This window comes from Pseudochaenichthys georgianus, chromosome 17 (genome assembly GCF_902827115.2).
Source record: "Pseudochaenichthys georgianus chromosome 17, fPseGeo1.2, whole genome shotgun sequence".
Classification (NCBI taxonomy): domain Eukaryota; kingdom Metazoa; phylum Chordata; class Actinopteri; order Perciformes; family Channichthyidae; genus Pseudochaenichthys; species Pseudochaenichthys georgianus.
The window spans coordinates 13995658-14017557 of record NC_047519.1 but is presented as its reverse complement, the minus strand read 5'-3'; positions in this window follow the sequence as shown (position 1 = coordinate 14017557).

The window sequence follows — 21900 nt, the reverse complement described above, 5'->3', positions numbered from 1 at the left end:
GAGCGAGCCAGCCACAGCCGGTCGTCCAGGTAAAATAAACACTCATCCCCATTCTGAGTAGCTGCTCCCACCGGCTCCACCCACTTTGAAAAAGTGTGTGGAGCCAGGAATGAGAAACACAGGAAATTCTGTGTTTCGGGATGATGGTTACGTGGAGGACTGCATCCTTCAGGACTATGGATGTGCACCTCCCTGGTGAACACTCCAGAACCTGTTTGATCGTCAGCATGGGAAAAGGCCATTCCCTTGTTGGACACTGACAGATCGAGGATGGGTCTCATTCCCCCCACCCCGTCTCCTTCGTGACCAGAAAATACCGGGAGTAAGAAACCCTGATTTTCTTCCCCATGGAGGAACCCTGGAAAAAAGCTTCCTTTTAACCAGAGTTCCTGCCGCTCTGCACGGAGCGCGAGACACTGTTCCCGGGATGACAGGACTTCCTGTATCCCGTAGAACTGCGGGGGGGGAGAGGCGAACTGCAGAGACTACTCTCTGCCCCTCCGCCTGCTCATCCATCTGTCCATCAGACACACGCGCCGCCACCCTGAGTACCATCCAGTACTCTGATAGCGCCAGGTGTACATTCTCTGGATGTGCTGTGGTTGGTGGCAAACCACGCCAGAGCCCTCCACACGCTGCATTTCACACAGGCTCTCATTATGTCGCCGTTTAGGAGAAGACTCGTAAACTGCGCATTCACGCTCAACATCACTAAGGGATGAGCGGAGGTGTGTGCAGTGCTGTCCACCCGAGGTGTAATAATGGCCCTCCGTGGGCTTATTACGACCGTGGGTAGGAGGTACGTCTGAGACAGAGGAAAAATCCGTGCTGCCTAAACCCAAAAAGTTTTAAAGGTAGACGGATTGAATAGTACGCCCTGCTGTTTTATTAACCGATAAGTTAAAAAACCCAGCCGGCTTAGGCAGCGAGCCATGCTGCCAAGTAACCAATAGGCTATTGGCAACCGGCTTAACCGGGGAGCCTTGCTGCATATTATATATTCCATCTGTCCATTGAACACACGCGCCGCCACTCAGCGCGCCAACCTGCTCTGGATGTGCTGTGGTTGTCATGGTGACGAGCCAGGCCAGAGCCCTCCAGACGCTGCACCTCACACAGGCTCTCATTATGTCCACTGTAACACATTTTCCTGTCAAACAACAGTAAAGCGCCGGCAGTCTCTTCACAGACGCCTGCACTTCACTGCCATACCACAGTACTCATACTGTGAAAGGATTTTACAGCCTTTCTCATTAACAGTAAAATACCGGCAGCAGTCGCCAGCAATACACTGAAATTATACAGTATTCATACTGTTGAACAATTTTAGTTTATCACTGTAAAAAATTAAATAATTCACAGAAACATTCTGGTTATAGGGGGCTGCCAGTAGATTAGTGCCGAAAATCGGCTGAAAATAACAGTGATTGCTTAGAGTGTTAAACTGGACACCGAGGTGCGTTCACGCTCATCAACACCCCTAAGGGATGAGCGGAGCTGTGTGTAGTGCTGTCCTCACTGTAATAATGGCACTCGTGGGCTCATTACCGTGTGTAGGAGGTAGGTTTGGGACAGAGGAGAAAAACTGAGCTGCCTAAAAACCAATAGGTTTTAAAGACAGCCTATTTATGCAGCGAGCCATGCTGCCTATAACCGACAGGTGAGGGGCAGCCGGCTTACCCGGTGGGCCTTGCTGCTTATTATTATTCATCTGTCCATCGAACACACACGTCGCCATTCTGAGTAATATTCTGAGAGCGCGCGACATGCTCTGGATGTGCTGTGGTTGTCATGGTGACGAGCCACGTCAGAGCCCTCGCTGCCGTTGCCCGTGAAGCAACCCAAGAGGGGCCCGGACCGAAAAGCTGCGAGGGGCCCTCCACACGCTGCATCTCACACCGGCTCTCATCCTGTCTCTGTTTAGGAGAAGGCTCGTAAACTGGACATTGAGGCGCGTTCACGCTCAAACCTGCTGAGGGAATGAGCGGAGGTGTGTGCAGTGCTATTCACACAGTGCGTAATAACAGCCCTGGGCTCATTACGACCGTGTGTATTAGGCACATCTGGGACAGAGGAAAAAAACCGTGCTGCCTGCTAACCGACAGGTTAGGAGCATCAGGTTTAAACGTTGTGGAAATTGATGTGAGATATTGTACCAAAGAAGTGTGTTTCATGTGAAATGGCAGAAAGTCTTGTTGCAATTTCCAGACACTAAAAGAGGTCCTTTGAGTTTCAATAGTAGCAGTTAAGTGAATACTGTTCAGGCAATACCTGTGTTTGTGTTTTATAGTGATTTCTCTGTTTGATCCTTTCATAAATGTGAGGACTAAAATGGCGAGAGACAAAGGGCTGTAAAATAGGTTTTATTGCAGTGGGGGATGTGGAGGTATGCAACACAGGGTGAGTGGTGTGGGGAGAGGATATTCTGTTTTAGGATCTCAAGCAGGCCAAGTTTCAGAGAAGTCTATATATCTTGAATAAGTATATGTGTGAGTTTATACATTCCTGTGTGTTAATAGTTGAAGGAACAAAAGGTAAATTTTTCCTCGCAAATATAGAGAGGTTTTTTATAGATTTCTGAAACAATGTTCCCTTGTCTTAAAGGAAGATGAGCACAATAGTTTTTTGTTTGACTTTTTACCTGTTTATCAAAAGAGTGTTTTAAGCTATTTGTGAAGAAGAAAGATGCAGAATTAATGGTGATTTCTGTTTGGAGTGTAAAGATTATCCCTGATAATGTTTTCTGGGTTAAACCATCGATAGGCTTTACAAATGGGGAGGGGCATTTCCCCTGATTTTTTATGAGGTACCTCCTGCAGGCCTTCCCAACACCTGTGGCTTTCATAGCTGCCAGGCGCTAATTCCCTGTGAGACAACGTGTTGGTATCTCCCAAATGAAACTCCACCCCTTTGTTGGTTTTGGGACGTGCAACGTGTTGCTTCATTCTCTCTTCACGCGCGGCCCGGAGCGGGAGGTCAGGGCAGCCTGTGAACAAGGCCAGGAGTAGGCATACTCCTGACATTACTCATATGATATGGCTTCGTATGGTAATGTATTATATGGTATTGCATTGTTACCGTTTATGATTAAAACAGATTTTTGTTTAACCCTCGTCCTGGTTGTTTTGAGTGTTTCTTCTTTTAAAGCAAGCTCATTAGGAACGGCGCGGAGGAAAGTAGACCCAAAACTCCTTCAACGTCAAGCCTTGCTGTCTAATAACCGCCTGGTTAAATACAGCTGGCCTGCGCCACGAGCCCTGCTGCCGCTAACCGACAGGTTAGGAGCATCAGGTTTAAACGTCAAGCTCTGCTGTCTAATAACCGCCTAGTTAAATACAGCTGGCTTGCGCCACGAGCCCTGCTGCCTGCTGACTGACAGGTTACAGCCGGCTCTTGCACCTCCACACGCTGTATTGCACAGCGGCTCTCATCATGTCGCCGTTTAGGAGAAGGCTCGTAAACCGGACATTGAGGCGTGTTCACGCTCAAACCCGCTTGAGGAATGAAAGGTGTGTGGAGGCATATCTGTGACATAGGAAACAAGTCCGTGCTGTCTAATCAACCGCCAGGTTTGAAAGACAGCCGGTTTGTGCCGCGAGCCCTGTTGCCTAATAACCGACAGGCTATGAGGCAACCGCTTATGTCATCCGGAGGAGAGCTCTCCTGAACCGGGGGAACGGGGAGATCTCATTAGGCGGCTGCCTTTCCGATGATCTCCGGGAGTTCCTGGAGAATACAGGCGGTATTCTCCAGGAACGGTATTCTAGGCAGAGCCTAGATGGCGGATAGTGTCAGCCCGGCAGCCGAACCTATAGGCTCGGCTGCCGGGCTGACACCGGGCCCCGCCCTGTCTCCCCCGTCCGGAGGAGAGGGAGGATGGGGCCGGGGGAACCACATAGTGATCCGTGAAGGGAGGGGAAGGAGTCGCCTGACTGCTGCCCGCCACTCGGATCCAATAATCAAGGGCTTGGCCAACCATCCCCGGCCGCAGCCGCGAGAGCGTTCGCTCTCTGCTGTCTGTGGGCCAGAGGAAGACGGACACAATGAGTGCGCGACACCTGGGGATTGAGAGCTGCGTTTGCTTGCTCCAATCCCCGGCAGGACTCACCTGTATCGTCTGTGTAAAGCCGCTTCCTCCCTGGAGCGAGCCAGCCACAGCCGGTCGTAATTCATATGTCGGCTAACCCCGAGCCCCGCCATGTCTCCCCTCCCGGAGGAGAGGGAGAATGGGGCCAGGGGGAAAGGTTTGCTTTCTAGTAAACAGCTCTGAAAAGAGCTTGTGCCTGTACAGTGCTTCTGCAACGGAGTGCTGAAGAAAAATGGGAGCAGTTGGACGGGCCATCTTCCTATTTATACGGAAGTGAGGCCGGAGGTGGGGCCCACGTCATAGGTGGGCGTGGATTAAATCTGTCAGTGCTGCACACGTGCAGTGGGATTACCCAATAGCGATAGCCTTAGAGGGCGAAGCCTCATACGAAATAGAAGGTGAATTTAACGATCACAACGAAAACGTTAGGCTACACATATTGAGTCCAGAAAATGAACGTTATTAAGGGCTGTAAATATAATAAGCCTATAGGCTATGGCTAAAATGGACAACATTGTTAGGAGATTTAAACTATAGGATACAGCGATTCTGCACTCAGCTGCCTCTCGAGTTTGTTTTTTCAAATCAGCGGCTCTTCATTTTTTTCCTGCTATATTTGACGAGTGATACAAATATTTGTTACCACAAGTTCTTAAGAAAACTGAAACTGTTCATTCTGTTCATTCCTAGTTCATTCCTTGCAGATTCTTCCATCAGTCCCAGACAGTCATTGCACGTCAGTCAATAGAGCTTCGTAAAATGTGTCCAATTCAACAAAATGTTTTTTTGTGAGTGAAGGCCAGAGCTAAATTATAGATTGTTTGATTGTGTAATTACAAGGTGAGAGAAAATAAATCCACATCCTCCTATGAAACCTATTTTATTTCCTTGTCCATGTTATACTTACTTGTATTAGAACATTTGCATGTTGAACTAGATGCTGATATATCTTCCCTATAGCCTCAAGGAAATACATTAAAAATAAATGGATTCATAATTAAAAAAATTGGTGTATATAAAAATGTATAAATTAATAATGTTGTGTGCAAACATTTCAAATTTAAATGTAAAATGAAAGAAAAGTTTACTTTTGAAATAATTTCTCACAAAAACCTTTTTAAATGATAGTAAAACAATTAAAAAGGGTTTAGTCAATATACGTTTTTCTGCCTAAAATAGTTGAAATTGTACGTAAACTATATCAAACACCACATGCATGGCAATTAACCCATCTTTGGTTAGTTATAATAATGATAATATATATATATATAGCATATAATTGATGCAGTCTATCTGAATTATTTTTTTAAATACTGCAAATGAAGAATATTTGTAAGTTTCTGCACAGATAGTGCCTTAACTTCAATTTAAAAACACGTGGCAACTTTATTAATATAGCAGTTGAAAAGATTTGTGGAAGGATACATTCTTCATGGGCTTCAATGGCTCTCTAGTAAAGGGCGTTTTATGGTTGCTTGTATTATCCTTCCTCAGATAGTGGTTTGTTTAAATAACTAGTGACATTTTAATAAATATTGCAAAATATTGCAAAAAACCTGGCTTAGCCAGTGTGTATTTCTTCAAGCACCACAAGATTCAGAGTTTATAAAGTACAATTCTGTGCCATTTATTGTAATTTCTCCAAACACATACAGTAAAAATGCCTGTTTTGAAGCCTTAAAATGGTGCAGGAAAATGACTTTATATTATACTTAAAGACAGGGCTATTCAGTTAAGAGAAGAGAAAAAAGGAAAGCAAATTGTTATAATGGGTGATGTAACATTAATGACATACATAATATGAGGTCCTTGGCACTCTAGAGGGGTCATTTTGTGATCATGGGGCATTACCATGGATGTATAATAAGAACGGAGGTTACCTACTGTAACCCAGCTTCTATGAGTAAATGGCGCAGCCCTCTAACGGCCCCTACACACGGCGGCGTGCGTTGCCGCTTGGCGGTGTGCGTGTCTTGAGCTTGGGGAGTCAACACGAGCAGCCCGACCAACAACCAACCACATGAATGTCCCGCCCCGGACATACAAAGCAAAGCATTCATGCTACATCCATGCTGGCTAAATATACTGTCTATGCTTGCTAGCTGTCCATTCAAACGAAATACACTGGATATAAACTCCCCAAACAAGCGAAAACCTACCAGTTTCCCCCACTGTCTTTGCCACCTCCCCCCATGCCTGGCTCCTCCGGTTTGTATCCCTGTATGTTCCCTACCGCCACGATCATTTTCTCCTCCTTTTGTTGACATATGGGAAATAACTGCGGTCTGGCTCTCCCAACATACACCCGGTTTGATTGGCTACTGCTTGTACTGTCAGATTTACATACGAGGGATTTGATTGGCTAACGCCTCCGTCGAGGCGGCAAAAGTAGAACATTGCTCTACTTTTGCAGCGAGCACCTCGAGAGAAGCTACGCTTTGCTCCCACAATGCAGTTCGGCGAATCGTGACGTCACCGCAGAAGCGTTGAAGCGGCAACGCACGCCGCCGTGTGGGGCCGTAACCCCTAGTTTCCACCGGGTCCGTCTGCGGCGCGTTACGGGCGCACCGCGGTTTTGGTCCGGCCTCCTCCGGCGTCATACCCTACCGGGCGCGTTTCACGAGCGTTTCAGAAGAATTACGGAAGCGGAGCGTCGTGCATGCCGGCTCGCAGTTTCAGTTGATTTGAGCATATTTCCTGGACAGACTTTGTACAGACAAAGTTAATAATAATTGTAATATCCCAGTTATAAACGACATGAATCATAGATGTGTTGCTGTATTTTAGTGGTAAAATCATCATAATTATTCTATATATAGGCTATAATTGACACAGTGCCTGTAAACCGGAGGAGAACACTGGCATTTCTCCTCCTACTTGAACGACTACGGAGGGATAGGGTCTGCAAAATGAGTTTGCGTGTGTATATATATGCTATATATGCTCTGAACGTTCCACTTCCTGCCTGCCCGACATTACCTTACGGCTGCGTCGCTTCGAAAAATAGACTTCAATCCTATTTCGAGCGGAGCCCAGTGGCGAGACGCTTCTGAGCCGTAACGCGGCGCGTCTGGTGGAATAGCACCCATTGACTATTTACTTGTTATCTACCACACTTCCTTCTACATCATACACCATCATTATACATGATGTCGTATATAGGATATATATATATTTGTATACATATCTGTAAATTGTATAATTTAATTTTTCGTATTTGGGATTGTTGGAAACGTCTTTTTGATCTCTGTCTATAAACACAAACTGAGTAAGATTGACAATAAAGTTGACTTTGAAAAATATATATATTCTTTATGAAAATAGTTGACTGTTGGAGAAATGAATCCAAATGAAACATTGGACTGAACTACAACTACGCCTTTAAATCTACGGACTGATTTTCAGTGGGATGGCAAGTTCCTATATCTTTAAACATTTATTAGTTTTTTCTCAGAACAGATTTGATTTTCTGAAGTTAATTTAACTGTAATGTCATTATTAAAAGGTACAATCAATTTGTTTAGGGTTGACTAAAATAATGAAAAACATTTCATTTGGATAATTTACTGACAGAATAAGAAACTCAATAATGCTCTATTCACCTGTTCCTTTTTTATAAAGTGAAACAGTTGAAACGATAGATTTTAGTAAACTTAAAAATAACCTTCTCCAAAAGCTATCAAGGAATATACCGAATACTTGTTTTAGAACTTTATTACATATTTTTATATAGTTTGAGTGATCCATAATTGACAGAAGCTTGTGTTTACACTGACCTGTTACTCATATATTAATGTCTTTGTAACTTCTGTAAACCACTACCTCACTAATTTCTTTCATTCATCACGGTTCAGTAAACTAAGTGATACATGAACCAGTTTGAAAACAGCTAAGCTCCCTTTCTCTTTTCCATGTGGAAAATGGCAGCTGCATATTCTGCTTTTCTCATCTGGCTCCCTGTCTGCTCGTCTACAATGAGAAAATTATATGATTAATTACTAATAATCATTTAAACCTGTTATTACCAATATTTCACAAATTCTTCATGTAAACTTAAGAACACAGCTGTATGTTGAGTATGTCAACTTTGCTTGGTTCATCTTACTGGGGGGCAGCTTGAAGAAAGAATGAATGAAGGCAGAATGAATTTATTATTGACTCAGAATGAAGCACAACTTCATGTCATACAATACATTGGCTTTATTTGTAATTGTGTAAAAAAATATGAGCATTGATTAGCAAGCAGGACCTGCAGGAACAGAGCATGGTGATGGATGGAGCTGGGAAGAGAGAAGAATAAAGGAAACAGATCAACTTTATTATCGGATATTAAAAATTCAATTTCAAAACAAGTTGCCGCTCCTACAGTTTTCTAGTATGTAAAGATGATTTTACATGACCTATGCAAAATATCACGCTCAATACATGTGTGTCTCTGGGGGGTGCATTGTGCTTTTGATGTATATAAATAATATACCATAACCAAATTACGTACAGTGGAAATCAGGTTGCCAGAGCAGGTCAGTCCAGTGTGCATGTTCCTCAGGGTCTCAGCAGTTACAGGTGAGGGAAAGGAAATAAAAGAGAAAAGGTCAGTAGCAACACTTTAAAGTAAGGCAAGGCAAGGCAAGTTTATTTATAGAGCACTTTTCAACGCAAGGCAATTCAAAGTGCTTTACAAAAAAAAAAAAAAAAATGAAAGACATTAAGCATTAAAAAAGAAAAGCTAATCAAATAAACATTAAGAAAAAAATACATGGATAAAAGTTACAGTGCAGTCTAAAATATAAATAGTTCAATTAAACATTACAAGAAAAAGTACATGGATAAAAGTTACAGTGCAGTTTAGTTCAAATAAAAGCAGCGACAAAAAGAAAAGTCTTCAGCCTGGATTTAAAAGTAGTCAGAGTTGCAGCGGACCTGCAGGTTTCTGGGAGTTTGTTCCAGATATTTGGAGCATAATAACTGAACGCTGCTTTACCATGTTTAGTTCTGACTCTGGGGACAGAAAGCTGACCAGTCCCTGAAGACCTGAGAGATCTGGATGGTTCATAGTTTAGCAGGAGGTCAGTAATGTATTTTGGGCCTAAACCATTCAGTGCTTTATAAACCAGCAGCAGTATTTTGAAATCTATTCTTTGACACACAGGAAGCCAGTGTAAAGACTTCAGAACAGGAGTGATGTGATCCACTTTCTTAGTGTTAGTGAGGACTCGAGCAGCGGCGTTCTGAATCAGCTGCAGCTTTCTAATAGATGTTTTAGTGAGACCTGTGAAGACACCATTGCAGTAGTCGAGTCTACTGAAGATAAAGGCATGGACAAGTTTTTCCAAATCCTGCTGTGACATTAGTCTTTTAATCCTAGATATGTTCTTTAGGTGATAGTAGGCTGATTTAGTAACTGTTTTAATGTGACTGTTGAAACTCAGGTCAGAGTCCATGACTACACCTAGATTTCTGGCTTTATCTGTTGTTTTGAACATTGCACACTGAAGCTCAGCGCTAACTTTTAAACGTTCTGCCTTGGCTCCAAAAACCATTACCTCAGTTTTATCTTTGTTTAATTGGAGAAAGTTCTGACACATCCAGTCATTGATTTGTTCAATGCACTTACTCAGTGTTTGAATTGGAGCATAGTCTCCTGGTGAAATTGTTACGTAAATTTGTGTGTCATCTGCATAGCTATGGTAACTTATTTTGTTGTTCTTCATTATCTGAGCCAGTGGTAGCATGTAGATGTTAAAGAGAAGAGGCCCCAAGATGGAGCCTTGAGGAACCCCACATGTCATATTTGTCAACTCAGATGTGTATTTACCTATAGAAACAAAGTTGTTTCTGTCCTTTAAGTAGGATTTAAACCAATTTATAACTGTTTCCGAAAGTCCCACCCAGTTTTCCAGTCGGTCCAGTAATATGCTGTGGTCAACAGTGTCAGGCTACTGACACTGGGGGGTTAGTTAGTCTGTCGACGGTAGCAAACAAGGCACGTGCGTTGTTTTTGTTTTTGGTAATGATGTCAGAGAAGAATGATTGTCGTGCGTTTTTCAATTCCAAATTATAAAGGCCAAGTCTCTCTTTATAAATTTCAAAGTGAACCTGGAGATTTGTTTTTCGCCACCTGCGTTCAGCTTTTCGACATTCTCTTTTTTCTGTTTTAACGGTCATGGCCTTTCTCCATGGAGATATTTTCTTCCCAGTCACTTCCTTTACCTTAATTGGAGCAATGGCATCTATAACATTTTTAATTTTTGAATTAAAATGATCTACTAGCTCATTTACTGAGGTGTTAGCAGGGGCAAGTGTGGAAGAAATATTCTGAGTAAACATTTCCCTAGTATTTTCAGTTAAACATCGCTTTGTGGTTACCTCTTTTTGAACACTTGAACACTTGAACAGAAATAGAGCTCTCAAAGAAAACACAGGAATGGTCAGACAGTGCAACATCAGTCACCACAACCTTAGAGATATTCAGACCCTTTGAGATAATTAAGTCCAGAGTGTGCCCCTTATTGTGCGTGGGCTCCGTCACATGCTGAGTCAGTCCATAGCTATCAAGAACACAAAACAGATCTTTAGCCCCTCTGTCCTGGGGGTTGTCAACATGGATGTTAAAATCACCAACAATGACTAGACGGTCAAAGTCAATACACACTATAGACAGCAGTTCAGTAAGGTCATCAAAAAAGCTTGCACAGTATTTGGGTGGTCTATAGATATTTAGGAACAGAGCTCGAGAGGAGCATTTCAGCTGAAGGGCCACATATTCAAAAGAATCAAAGTTTCCATACGATGTCTTCCTGCATTGAATGGAATCATTGAACAGAATAGCAACTCCACCCCCTTTCTTATGCATTCTTTCCTGACTCATAAAACTAAAGTTGGGAGGGGTTGATTCGATAAGAACAGCTGCACTGTTATTTTGTTCAATCCAAGTTTCTGTTAAAAACATAAAATCAAGATTGTGCTCAGTGATAAAATCATTGATTAAAAATGTTTTTCCTGCCAGAGACCTGACATTTAATAAAGCTAGTTTAAGTTTGTTAAACACACTATCAGTCATGTTTTTTGTAACAAGCTGTGGCTGACATGGAATCACTGCTAAATTAGATAAACTCACACAAACGTTTGAGTGCTTCCTGTATCTAAGATCATTTACCGCTCTTAATCTATGACCTATCAACACAGATATCGGCAAAGCTACTGGCAGGCAGGGCCCGGGCATGTCCTGGAAAGAGTTGAGAGTGCCATACGCCCTTGAGCCTGGACCCAGCAGATATCAGTTTTCAGATTGTTTTGGTTTGGATGATTGTGGTAGGCATGGTGATGAAGCCGGGGGAGATGGTGCGCGTCTCTGCTTTGGTGATTTTGGTGGGCGTCGTTGAGGAGCGGGGGTAAAGGACATGCTGCCAGCCCTGCGTATCGCCTTAGTCTGGTCTTTGAAATCCAGGAAGGAATCGGTGCCAGCCCTCTGTATCTCCTTCTTGTGTTCCACGATCTCCAGGAGGGTGGGCGAGGGCGAAAGGGTGAACGGAGTATCCTCAAAGGCGTTGACAGGGGGGGGGGTGACGGGCGGTGGGGACTCCTCCGTGTGTTTCATAGGTCTCCCATAATCAGAACATTCCTCAGGCGGGTGCAGTGATACTTCTTCAGGGTTTTCTGCGCGATGTGTTGTGTCTATCTCCTGTTTTGATTCCTCTTGCCGCTTGTCCTTGGCAGAGGGAACAGATTGATGACGCAGGCAGTTGAATATGTTAGAGATAAACAATTTCACTCCTGACTTGTTCAGGCAAACTGCATTTGCCTTGAAAAGATGTCTGCGGTCCCAGAAAAAGTTAAAATTGTCAATAAAATGCACAGAATGGTCAGTACAGACAGTTGAAAGCCAGGTGTTCAGTGCAAACAATCTGCTGAATCTCTCCACTCCTCTTCTGACTGGCGGTAGAGGGCCACTGATGAACACCTCTGCATTTAGAGAGCTGGCAGTTTCCAACAGACATTTAAAGTCTTTTTTCAGCACTTCTGACTGTTGTTTCACAACATCATTTGTTCCAATATGTAGTACCACATTCTTCACAGTCGGATGTTCAGCCCCAATATGCAGGATCTTCTCAGCCAAGTCAGAGACTGTATCCTTGGGAAAACAGAGTACTTTGGTGTTGTTCTTACTACACAGACATTTTACATCTCTTACAGCAGAGTCACCCACAATCAGAGTTTCAGGCCCAGTCGTTAGCTTTCCCTCTAGCCTTTTACTTTTGGAGTAGCTATTGGTCCTTACCCTGCTGTGTGAAGAGGACGGGTTATCCAGGTCATCAGAAAGAGATCTCTGGAAAGTAACAACACTTTCAATAATTATCTCTTTAAATAATTTTCTCTCTGTAATCATTCAACTACTGTATTTCCAACAAACAGATTGACTCACCCTCACTGTCATCACAATGAAACACGTCCAGAAGAATGTCATGCAAAGCTGCCTGCCTGCCTTCCTTCCTTCGACTCTCCTTGAACTGCCTGATCTTTAAATGTCCAATGTTAACCATTTGTGCAGATAGCATTAAGTAGAAAAGATCGCCGATGCTAATGTGGCGTTAGCCTACCTCCCGCCCCCTTAGCACCTGGTGGAGGGGGCGATAGGCTATTCTTCAAATGTTTCACAAAATACTTACCATCATGACTACTCTTACTGTTTAACATGTTGGTTTACTTCATGTTAAGGCTAATACAAATGACAAGGCTAAGTAATGTAATGCTAACTATCGTGCACTGCTCGCTACTAGCTAGGTAGCTAACTTGACTATGTTCCATGCAAAACATGTGTATTACCTGATATGTTTGGTCCAACGACTCCTGGTCCTTTCATCAGACGGGAAGCGATAGAACGAGCAAGTGGTATATGATCACTTTTGTGATTCCAACCTGGTACAAAGCACACAGGCATCTTATAAAAGTGAATTTATTGGAGCAATCTCTGGAGGGAATAAATCAGTTATGAGATCTTCTTCTTCTTCTTTGCTTTAATTGCGAGTCGCAACCAGTCTTTTTCGCCTATGACTTCACTTACGCGACACAAAAAATGGGATTTGGGATTGTCTTTCTAGTTGCGTATTTTTCATAGTCTTATATTTCAACAGTTTTACGACAAACTGTGACTTTTTTTACATGGAAATGATTGTTTAAGATTGACAAACATCATATGTGTCATTCGTGGCACAATTCAAACGGGATCAATGTATAATTTTCCGCTTCCGGGGTCCCATGGACCGGAAGTACCTGGGCGTGACTTCGCCTCTCTATTGGGTTATCCCTCTGCGCAATTGAGAATCATCATGACAACTGCGTCCGTGATTGTCCCTCATGTGGCTCTGGGTTCATAATGAGTTATGACCAGCAGAGATAAAAGCAGTATGCGAATCCTAACTTGGGTCAGAGCACGCGTACGCGGCTCTAAACCAGCAGGTAGCATGCACACACTGCGCTCGTCTCCCCTCGGGCGACAGGAAGCGGAGAGCGGACGCTCTTGCTGCTGTGGCCGAGGAGGACGATTGGCCCGTCCAGGCTTACGAGCCCACGGACGGGGCCTCGTGTCCCTGGGGCCGAGTGCCGGGCAGGAGTCCGAAGAAAAGCAACTCCTGCCCCGCCTCCCTCCACGGTTCACCGTTCGGTTCTCCCCTCCCTCCTCTCCCCCGGACGGGGGAGACAGAGTCGGAGCAGGGTGCCAGCTTGGCGGCCGAACATGCTTTCCCCCTCTCCGTCACCACAGCGCGGCAGCGAATAACATCGCACGGCTCTCCAACTCGGTGGGGACACTGGTAGAGCGGTCCACCACCAAGGCAGAGGAAATCAGCAAGGCGGCCAGCACGGCATCTGTGCGCGTCCGTCGCTGTCTCCCAGGTGAGGATTTCCGCGTGGGTGACACAGATCCAGCGCCACCTCGGGCTACTGGACGCTCCAATCAGCCCGGACGGGATGCTCGGACCCCAGTTCCACGCCACGGTGGAGTCCATGAAGACGGCCGCGGAACAGGCGGACGACATTCGCCAGCATGTACAGCTGGCTCCAGTCGGCTGAGCTGCCACAGCGGCATCAACGCCCACAGCAGCTGCGACGTCAGCGCCCTTCGGCGGCTGCAGGGGCTCCGTCCCACGTCTCCGCTCCCCCACCACCCCAGAGACAGGGTCTCCCGGCGGCGAGTCAAAGAGGAGGGAGGCTCCCCCGCTCCTGGTCTCCCCAGCCTCCGAGGACGCAGAGCCGGTAATTAAGCCGGCTGCCACTAATCTGTTGATTAAGTAGACGGCAGGGCTCCCTGCAGAAGGCTGCTGGTTTTAACCTATCGGTTAATAACCTGCAGAGCTCGCGGCATTCCTCTGTCCGTGATACGCCTCCTACACACGGTCATAATAACCCATGAGCGCTGTTTTAACGCCTCACGGAGCGTCCACACTACAGCTTCACAAAAAGCTTGGAGCTGGGCGTGTCTGTAGCTTGGGGATTTTATTCAAGCAACACGACCAACAACCAATCACATGAATCTCCCGCCCCCGACATACAAAGCAAAAACCCCCGGGGATTTTATGGGAGCAATATATATATAAACTCCCCAAACAGGTGAAAACCTACCAGTTTCACCCACTGTCTCTGCCACCTCCCTCCACGCCTGGTTCCTCCGGTTTGTATCCCGGTAGGTGAAGAGGGTCTGGTCATACAAAACCGGGTGATTTGCTACGGCGATAATTAGTTTCTCCTCCAACTTTTTTTGAAATATAGAAATGAAGGGCGGGATATCTCTCCCAGCTTAGACACGGTTTGATTGGCTACGGCTTGAGCTGTCAGATTTTCCGAAACGGGATTTGATTGGCTGGCGCTGGCTACTCCGGCGTCGCCGGCGTCAGAAGTTGAACATTGTTGGCCTACCTGCCTGTCAGCCTTCCATCGGGGCACAAACTTATCTCGTGCCCTCATTGGTCATGTGCGCGTGCGTGTGTGTTGGAGGAGGGGCTCTATAAGGAAGTGGCAGATTCTCTCCGGTTGTGTATTTTCAAATTCTAGGGATCTCGAGCCGGTTTCTCAAACGTACCTACCCCACCTCTAAGTGAGACATTTTTTGTTGGCATGGTGAACTGTGAAACTGAGCAAAAAGAGGTTAATGCAATCAGAGAAGACAAATGCATAGCTCCACTGATGATTAACGGGACAATAATAACTATGAAACTGGATACTGGTGCAAAAGCAAACCTGATGAGCCTGTCTGACATCAAGGCAATGAAAGATAAGCCACAAATTAAAAAAAGAACACAGGCACTAAAAGATTATAATGGAAAGAAAATCAACAGTTTGGGTGTGTGCATATTAAAGGTAACCTCAAAAGGTAAAGTGCACCACCTACTTTTCTCTATTGTCGCTGATGGACTTGATTCACTGCTGAGTGATAAAGCATGTGAAGATTTGGAACTTGTCAAGAGAGTGTATTGCATCAACACAACTGTGAGTACACCAAATGACTCAATTGATTGTATAGTACAGAGTTATGCAGATGTGTTTAAGGGTTTTGGTGTGTTGCCCTTCACATACAAAATCCAGCTCAAAAAAAATGCACAGCCAGTTGTGCATGCTGCAAGAAGAGTTCCAGCGCCACTCAGAGATCGCTTAAAGAAAGAGCTCGACAGAATGACAATGCTCGGTGATAAAAAAAGTTGAGGAGCCAACAGACTGGGTTAACTCGATGGTCTGTGTAAAGAAGAAAAGTGGTGATTTAAGAGTGTGTATGGACCCAAAAGATCTTAATGAAAACATCAAGCGTGAACATTATCAGATATCCAAGCGTGAGGAAATCACAAGTGAAATGGCAGGTGCCAGCTTCTTCACAAAGCTTGATGCGTCTCAAGGCTTTTGGCAGCTGAAACTGGATGAAAGCATGCACCAAATATTGCACCTTTAATACACCATTCGGCAGATATTGCTTCCTCAGACTGCCCTTTGGGATCATCTCAGCATCCGAAATATTTCACAGAGCGATGGAGCACATCATTGAGGGGCTGGACGGTGTTAGAGCATATGTTGATGACATCATTGTGTGGGGCTCTACACTACAAGAACACAATGAGAGGCTGAAAAAGGTGCTGGAGCGCATACACAAGTATGGACTCAAGCTTAACAAGAGCAAATGCAAGTTTGGAGTTCAAGAAGTTGTCTTTCTCTGAGACAAGCTCTCTGCACAAGGTGTACAAGCTGACCAAGAAAAGATCAGAGCCATACAGGATATGCCAAGGCCCACAGACAAGACAGGTGTACTTTGCATTATGGGGATGGTCAACTTCATAGGTACATTTATTCCAAACCTATCTGCAAAGACATCTTGCATCCGTGAGCTCCTGCACAAAGAAAATGAGTTTAAATGGACAGTCAAACATGAGCAAGAGTGGAAAACACTCACAACTGCACCTGTATTGACATTCTTTGACCCAACAAAGAAGATTAAAGTTTCAACAGATGCTTCAAAGGATGGAATAGGCGCAGTGCTCCTACAAGTTGAAGGCGAGCATTGGAAACCAGTGGCCTATGCATCCAGGTCAATGACACAGACTGAGTGCAGATATGCTCAAATAGAAAAAGAATGTCTGGGACTGGTTTATGGCTTGGAGAAGTTCCACAGCTACGTTTATGGCCTACCTTCATTCACAGTAGAGACAGATCATCGTCCACTTGTATCCATCATTAAAAAGAATTTAAGTGAAATGACACCAAGGATACAGCGTCTCATGATGAAGATGCAGAGATATGACTTTGAGCTGATCTACACACCTGGAAAGCACCTGATACTTGCTGACGCTCTCTCACGAGCACCTACAGTGGATTATGTGAGTACAACTGAAGAGGATGTGAAAAGTCATGTGAACATGGTGTCTGCTGCGCTGCCTGTATCAGACACAAAGTCCAGACAGATAGCTGAAGAAACAGCAAAAGACACAGAGCTGCAGTGTGTCATTGCAAATATGCAAAATGGATGGCCTGTAGGATCCTGTCCGCTCTTCTACCACATCAGAGGTGAACTGAGTGTCGTGGATGGACTATTACTGAAACAACACAGGATTGTCATTCCACGCGCATTGAGACAGGAAGTACTAAAAAAAATACATGAATATATGGTATAGAAAAATGCAAAAGACGGGCGAGAGACAGTGTTTTCTGGCCTGGAGTAAATAAAGACATCGAGAGACTGATTGGTACGTGTGACACATGCCAGACACACAGAAACAAACAGACTAAAGAGCCCATGATAGTGACTGATGTGCCAACAGCACGATGGGATAAAGTTGGAATGGATTTGTTTCATCTCAAAGGTAAAGACTATTTAGTGGTCATTGACTATTACTCAAACTTTCCTGAAATGGCACTACTATCAAACTCATCATCAACATGTGTCATATAACACATTCAAAATCAATTTTTGCAAGACATGGCATACCTAACACAGTAGTGAGTGACAACGGACCGTGTTTCAACAGCAGAGAGTGGCAAGAATTTGCAGAACAGTATGACTTTAAGCATGTGACCTCAAGTCCTCATTATCCACAGTCAAATGGGAAAGCTGAAAAGGGAGTTCACATTCTCAAGCAACTTCTAAAGAAAGCTGATGAGAGTGGCTCAGACCCATACCTCGCTTTACTCAGCTACAGAGCCTCACCTCTGGAGTGTGGACTCACCTGCTGAACTTCTGATGAATCGTAAGTTGCGCACCACACTGCCAAGCTATTCAAAGCAAAAGAGACACCCAAAGCTGCAACACCAACTACAACAACAAAAGATGAAGCAGAAAACATGGTATGACAAAACAGCTAAGCAGCTTCCATTGCTATCAAGTAATGACACAGTCAGGATTGAGGATCCTGATGGAAGGAGAACTAAAGCCACTGTTCTTCAGGAAGTAGCACCGCGATCTTTCACTGTGAGGACAGAGGAAGGACAAATCTTCAGACGCAATCGTCGCAATCTTATGAAAACAAAAGAGGCTGGTCAACAGCTCAGTGAATCCATCATTGAGTCCGAGTTCACACCTTCACTACAGACAGACTGTGATACTAACACTCCATGTGGTCAGAAGATCTACAAGGGAAATCAGAAAACCAGATAGACTGAATCTGTAGTTGAGAGACTGATTTAATGGATGTTAAAATGGTGTAAATGTTTAGACAATTTCCAAGTTTGTGCTAGTTAGCATTCTGAGTACATTTAGACCAGATGTTTATTTGTTATGGCATGGTAGAGAAATCAAAATGTTTGGTTAAAATTGATGTTGCACTATTTGCAGTGGCGAGCCGTCAGGGCCCTCTAGGCCCTCTGTGAGGGCCTAAGATATTCAAAAAAATAATATTTGAAAACATTAAAAAAAAACATTTGTTTTTAAATATTATTTTTTATATATTTTTTTTGTTAAATGATTCATTAGTTTTACCAAAATAACTTGATTTAATTGTATTTAAAATAACATTTCCAAATAAATAAATCCTTCGAATCCGCCTGTTCAGTTTGTGTTGGAATGTGAAGGGTTAAATGCGGTCTCTGCGAGTTACTGTGAAGACGGGAGAGCTCGTTGGTCCCTCTCTACATTCACAGAGGGCCAGCTATAGTAACTCAACGAGAGAGTAATGTCAAATGACAGTGCGATTGACCAATCATATCTTCCCTCTAAATGGGTGGGCTTTATTATTGCGGACTTTATGACAAATTCCGCCCGCTGTGAGGTCTATGCAAGTGGTGCAGTGACGCGTCCTAAAACCCGGAAGTATGCTTCGCTCGGATTCCCTCGACAGAAAGCAACGGGAATTCTCCATAGGATTTTGGAAAATAGCTTGAAATAAGGTCTGTGGAAAACGAACCTGTTAGATAAATGCACGTTTTGTTCAGCCGGATAATATCCACAGTCTACCCTACTTTTATTATTTTCGAATCATAAATCGATAAAGTGCATTTATCAAATAGGTTTGTTTTCCACAGACCTTATTTCCAGCTATTTTCCAAAACCCTGTGGAGAAATCCCATTGCTTTTTGTCGAGGGAACCAGCAGCTACTTCCTGGTTTTAGGACGCGTCACCTCTCAATATGATGCCAATATAAACAAGGTCTTCTGTCGGCTCTGTACATCAATGCCGACCTATGCTGACAAGTAAGTGAAGAGTAGACAATATAAAGGTATTGGCGAAATGTCCCACCAGTTTAGGATAATGAAGGTTCTAATCAAATCAATTACATAGCCATTACATGTCTAACTCCTAATGACAGGAAGGCAGAAAGCGCATTATACAAATAATAATACTCATAAAAATAGCAGACATTTCTTAACAATGACCACAATATCATTATTTTAATAAACCAAATATGAACAGAGGGCCAGTGGCATTTTACCCTTAATGTCTACCTCTGCGGTAGACATTAAGTCCCCCCCCCCGACAATTTACTAGCGGTATTTACTTGCGGTCGAGAGTCCCGGGCTGATTTGTAGTCCCAGTCCGCCCCTGGGTGTAGAGCTATATTTGTTTAAGCACCTGATCGGCAAAACAGGAGAGGAGAGTGTGTGCACCAGTCTGCCTTGATCTATGAATTCCTGTCTGTGACTCTCACGGTATCTGCTGCCCGCAGCTGTTTTATAGAAGGAAAACCTGCTTCACTTCATGACATCTCTGCAGCACCAGGAGGCAGCGGGAGGGTTAACTCAGCCTCTGAGAAGACCAGCTCGCACCGCCTTTCGCACCGCCTTCACTGTGTTTACCTTCAGAAATAATCATTAGTAAGGCTAAAGAGCGACCGCAGGCTGATGTGTTTTAACCACACACACCTCTATATACACACACGCGATTTAAACGCAGACTTTTGTTCCTCCATGTTTCGTTGTTGTTTCAGAGCGAGCAGACCCGCGATTTTTTTTCAAACGCTTTTTTGGCCCATCTGCGGTGGTAATAGGTTTTGTGCGCTGTGATGATTCCGCTGTACCTTTAGCAGTGTTGGGACTAACGCGTTACAAAGTAACGCGTTACTGTATTTTTGGCAGTAACTAGTACTCTAACGCATTACTTTTTAAATGCAGTCAGTTACCGTTACTACATGGTGCGTTACTCCGTTACTGCGTTCGTTTTTTTATATAGTCAACAGCCAGGTGAACAGAGATGAGAACTGTACTTAAGTACAGTACTTGAGTAAATGTACTTGAATACTTCCTGTGTCACATGCGGAGACGCGCTGTGGGCGTGTTTGTGTTGTTTACTAACAAGACTATCATGGCGGCGGAGCTCAAGTCTAGTTTCTCCACCTGGAGATATTCTCACTATTTCACTTTTGTCGAGCACAAAGAAAAGAACGTTTTAGTTAAATGTAAGTTGTGTCCTGGCGGGTCAAAGAGCCTATCTACTGCCCAAACCAGTCATTCAAATATGTTAAAACATGTGCAAAAACAACATGCTGGGACGAAGCTAGTAGCTAAGACCACAGAGACTCAGCCGACGCCACTCCACCTCCACCTGCACCTAAGCAACAGCGGCTGGATTTTAACCAAGGGACTGCTAGCCAGGGAAAAGTCCATAAAGCCATTGCACGGTATGTTGTAGAACACATGCAGGCTATTGCTACAGTGGAGTCACCCGCTTTCAGAGAGCTAGTTAGCATGATAGCATGTCCGGGCGGCACACGGCATATGAAACGGAAAACTTTTTCCAACTACCTGGAGAAAGAATATACAAAAATGTAAAGCCAGCTAATATCGATGCTATCCAGATTGCATATAATGCATGTCAAGTTGATCAACAGATTGTATTATTCTCCAATGCAATAACAGTACTGAAATGAAGGCTATAAGGGCATTAATATAATGGGAGCCCTTTTTTAAGTAACTAAAAAGTTACTTTTCACAGTAACGCATTACTTTTTGGTGTAAGTAATCAGTAAAGTAACTGAGTTACTTTTGAAATGAAGTAACTAGTAATGGTAACTAGTTACTGGTTTTCAGTAACTAGCACAACACTGACCTTTAGTAATGAATATTAAATGTTGTGAGGAAATCCAAAATGTATTCACTTCAGGTTTACGAAAGTAACTGTAATCAGATTACTCGTTTTTCAAATGTAACGCGAGCTGAATACAGTTACTTGATTTTTGTATTCTGATTATTCTGACATGTATTCCGTTACAACCCAACCCTGGTTATTGTTGAGTAAATAACAGTGTGTTATTTAGAAAAGAATAACAAATTAGAAGGAAGATATTTAAAAAAATACAGATTTCAGTATTTTGAGGCTTTAAACCCCATTTCTTTTCCTCAAAGACGACAAAAAAAGTCCGACATTATACGATTTAAAATAAAAACAAATAAATAAAAACATAAAACACTGGCATGTAATTTACGTTAGAATAAATAGAATGGTTTTGAATAATAGATGAGAGTAAAATCTACTTCACTTTACAGCCCCGCCCACTTTTGGGGAAACTCATTTGAACAGCGATCAAGCCTGAAGCCACAGAGCTCTTCTGATACTGTCCTTTCTTCTTAGAGGAAGTACAGAAACACGTAACTCTGGATTTGTTTTAATGTTTGAGGTGCAATAAACGACACAGCAGATTTTTGTCATGTTAAAACTATTATTTTCTGCCTCGCTCATGAGAGTAACAGCTGGCGAAATTACAGCCTCGCCTACTGATTTTAATTTAACCATATATCGAGCCCGATTGTCGATTTCAAAGGTGTGCTCTAAAATGATATTTATAAATGACTATTATCATTATTATAAGCAAGACAATAAATGGCAAAGATATGTAGAAAATAAACGTAT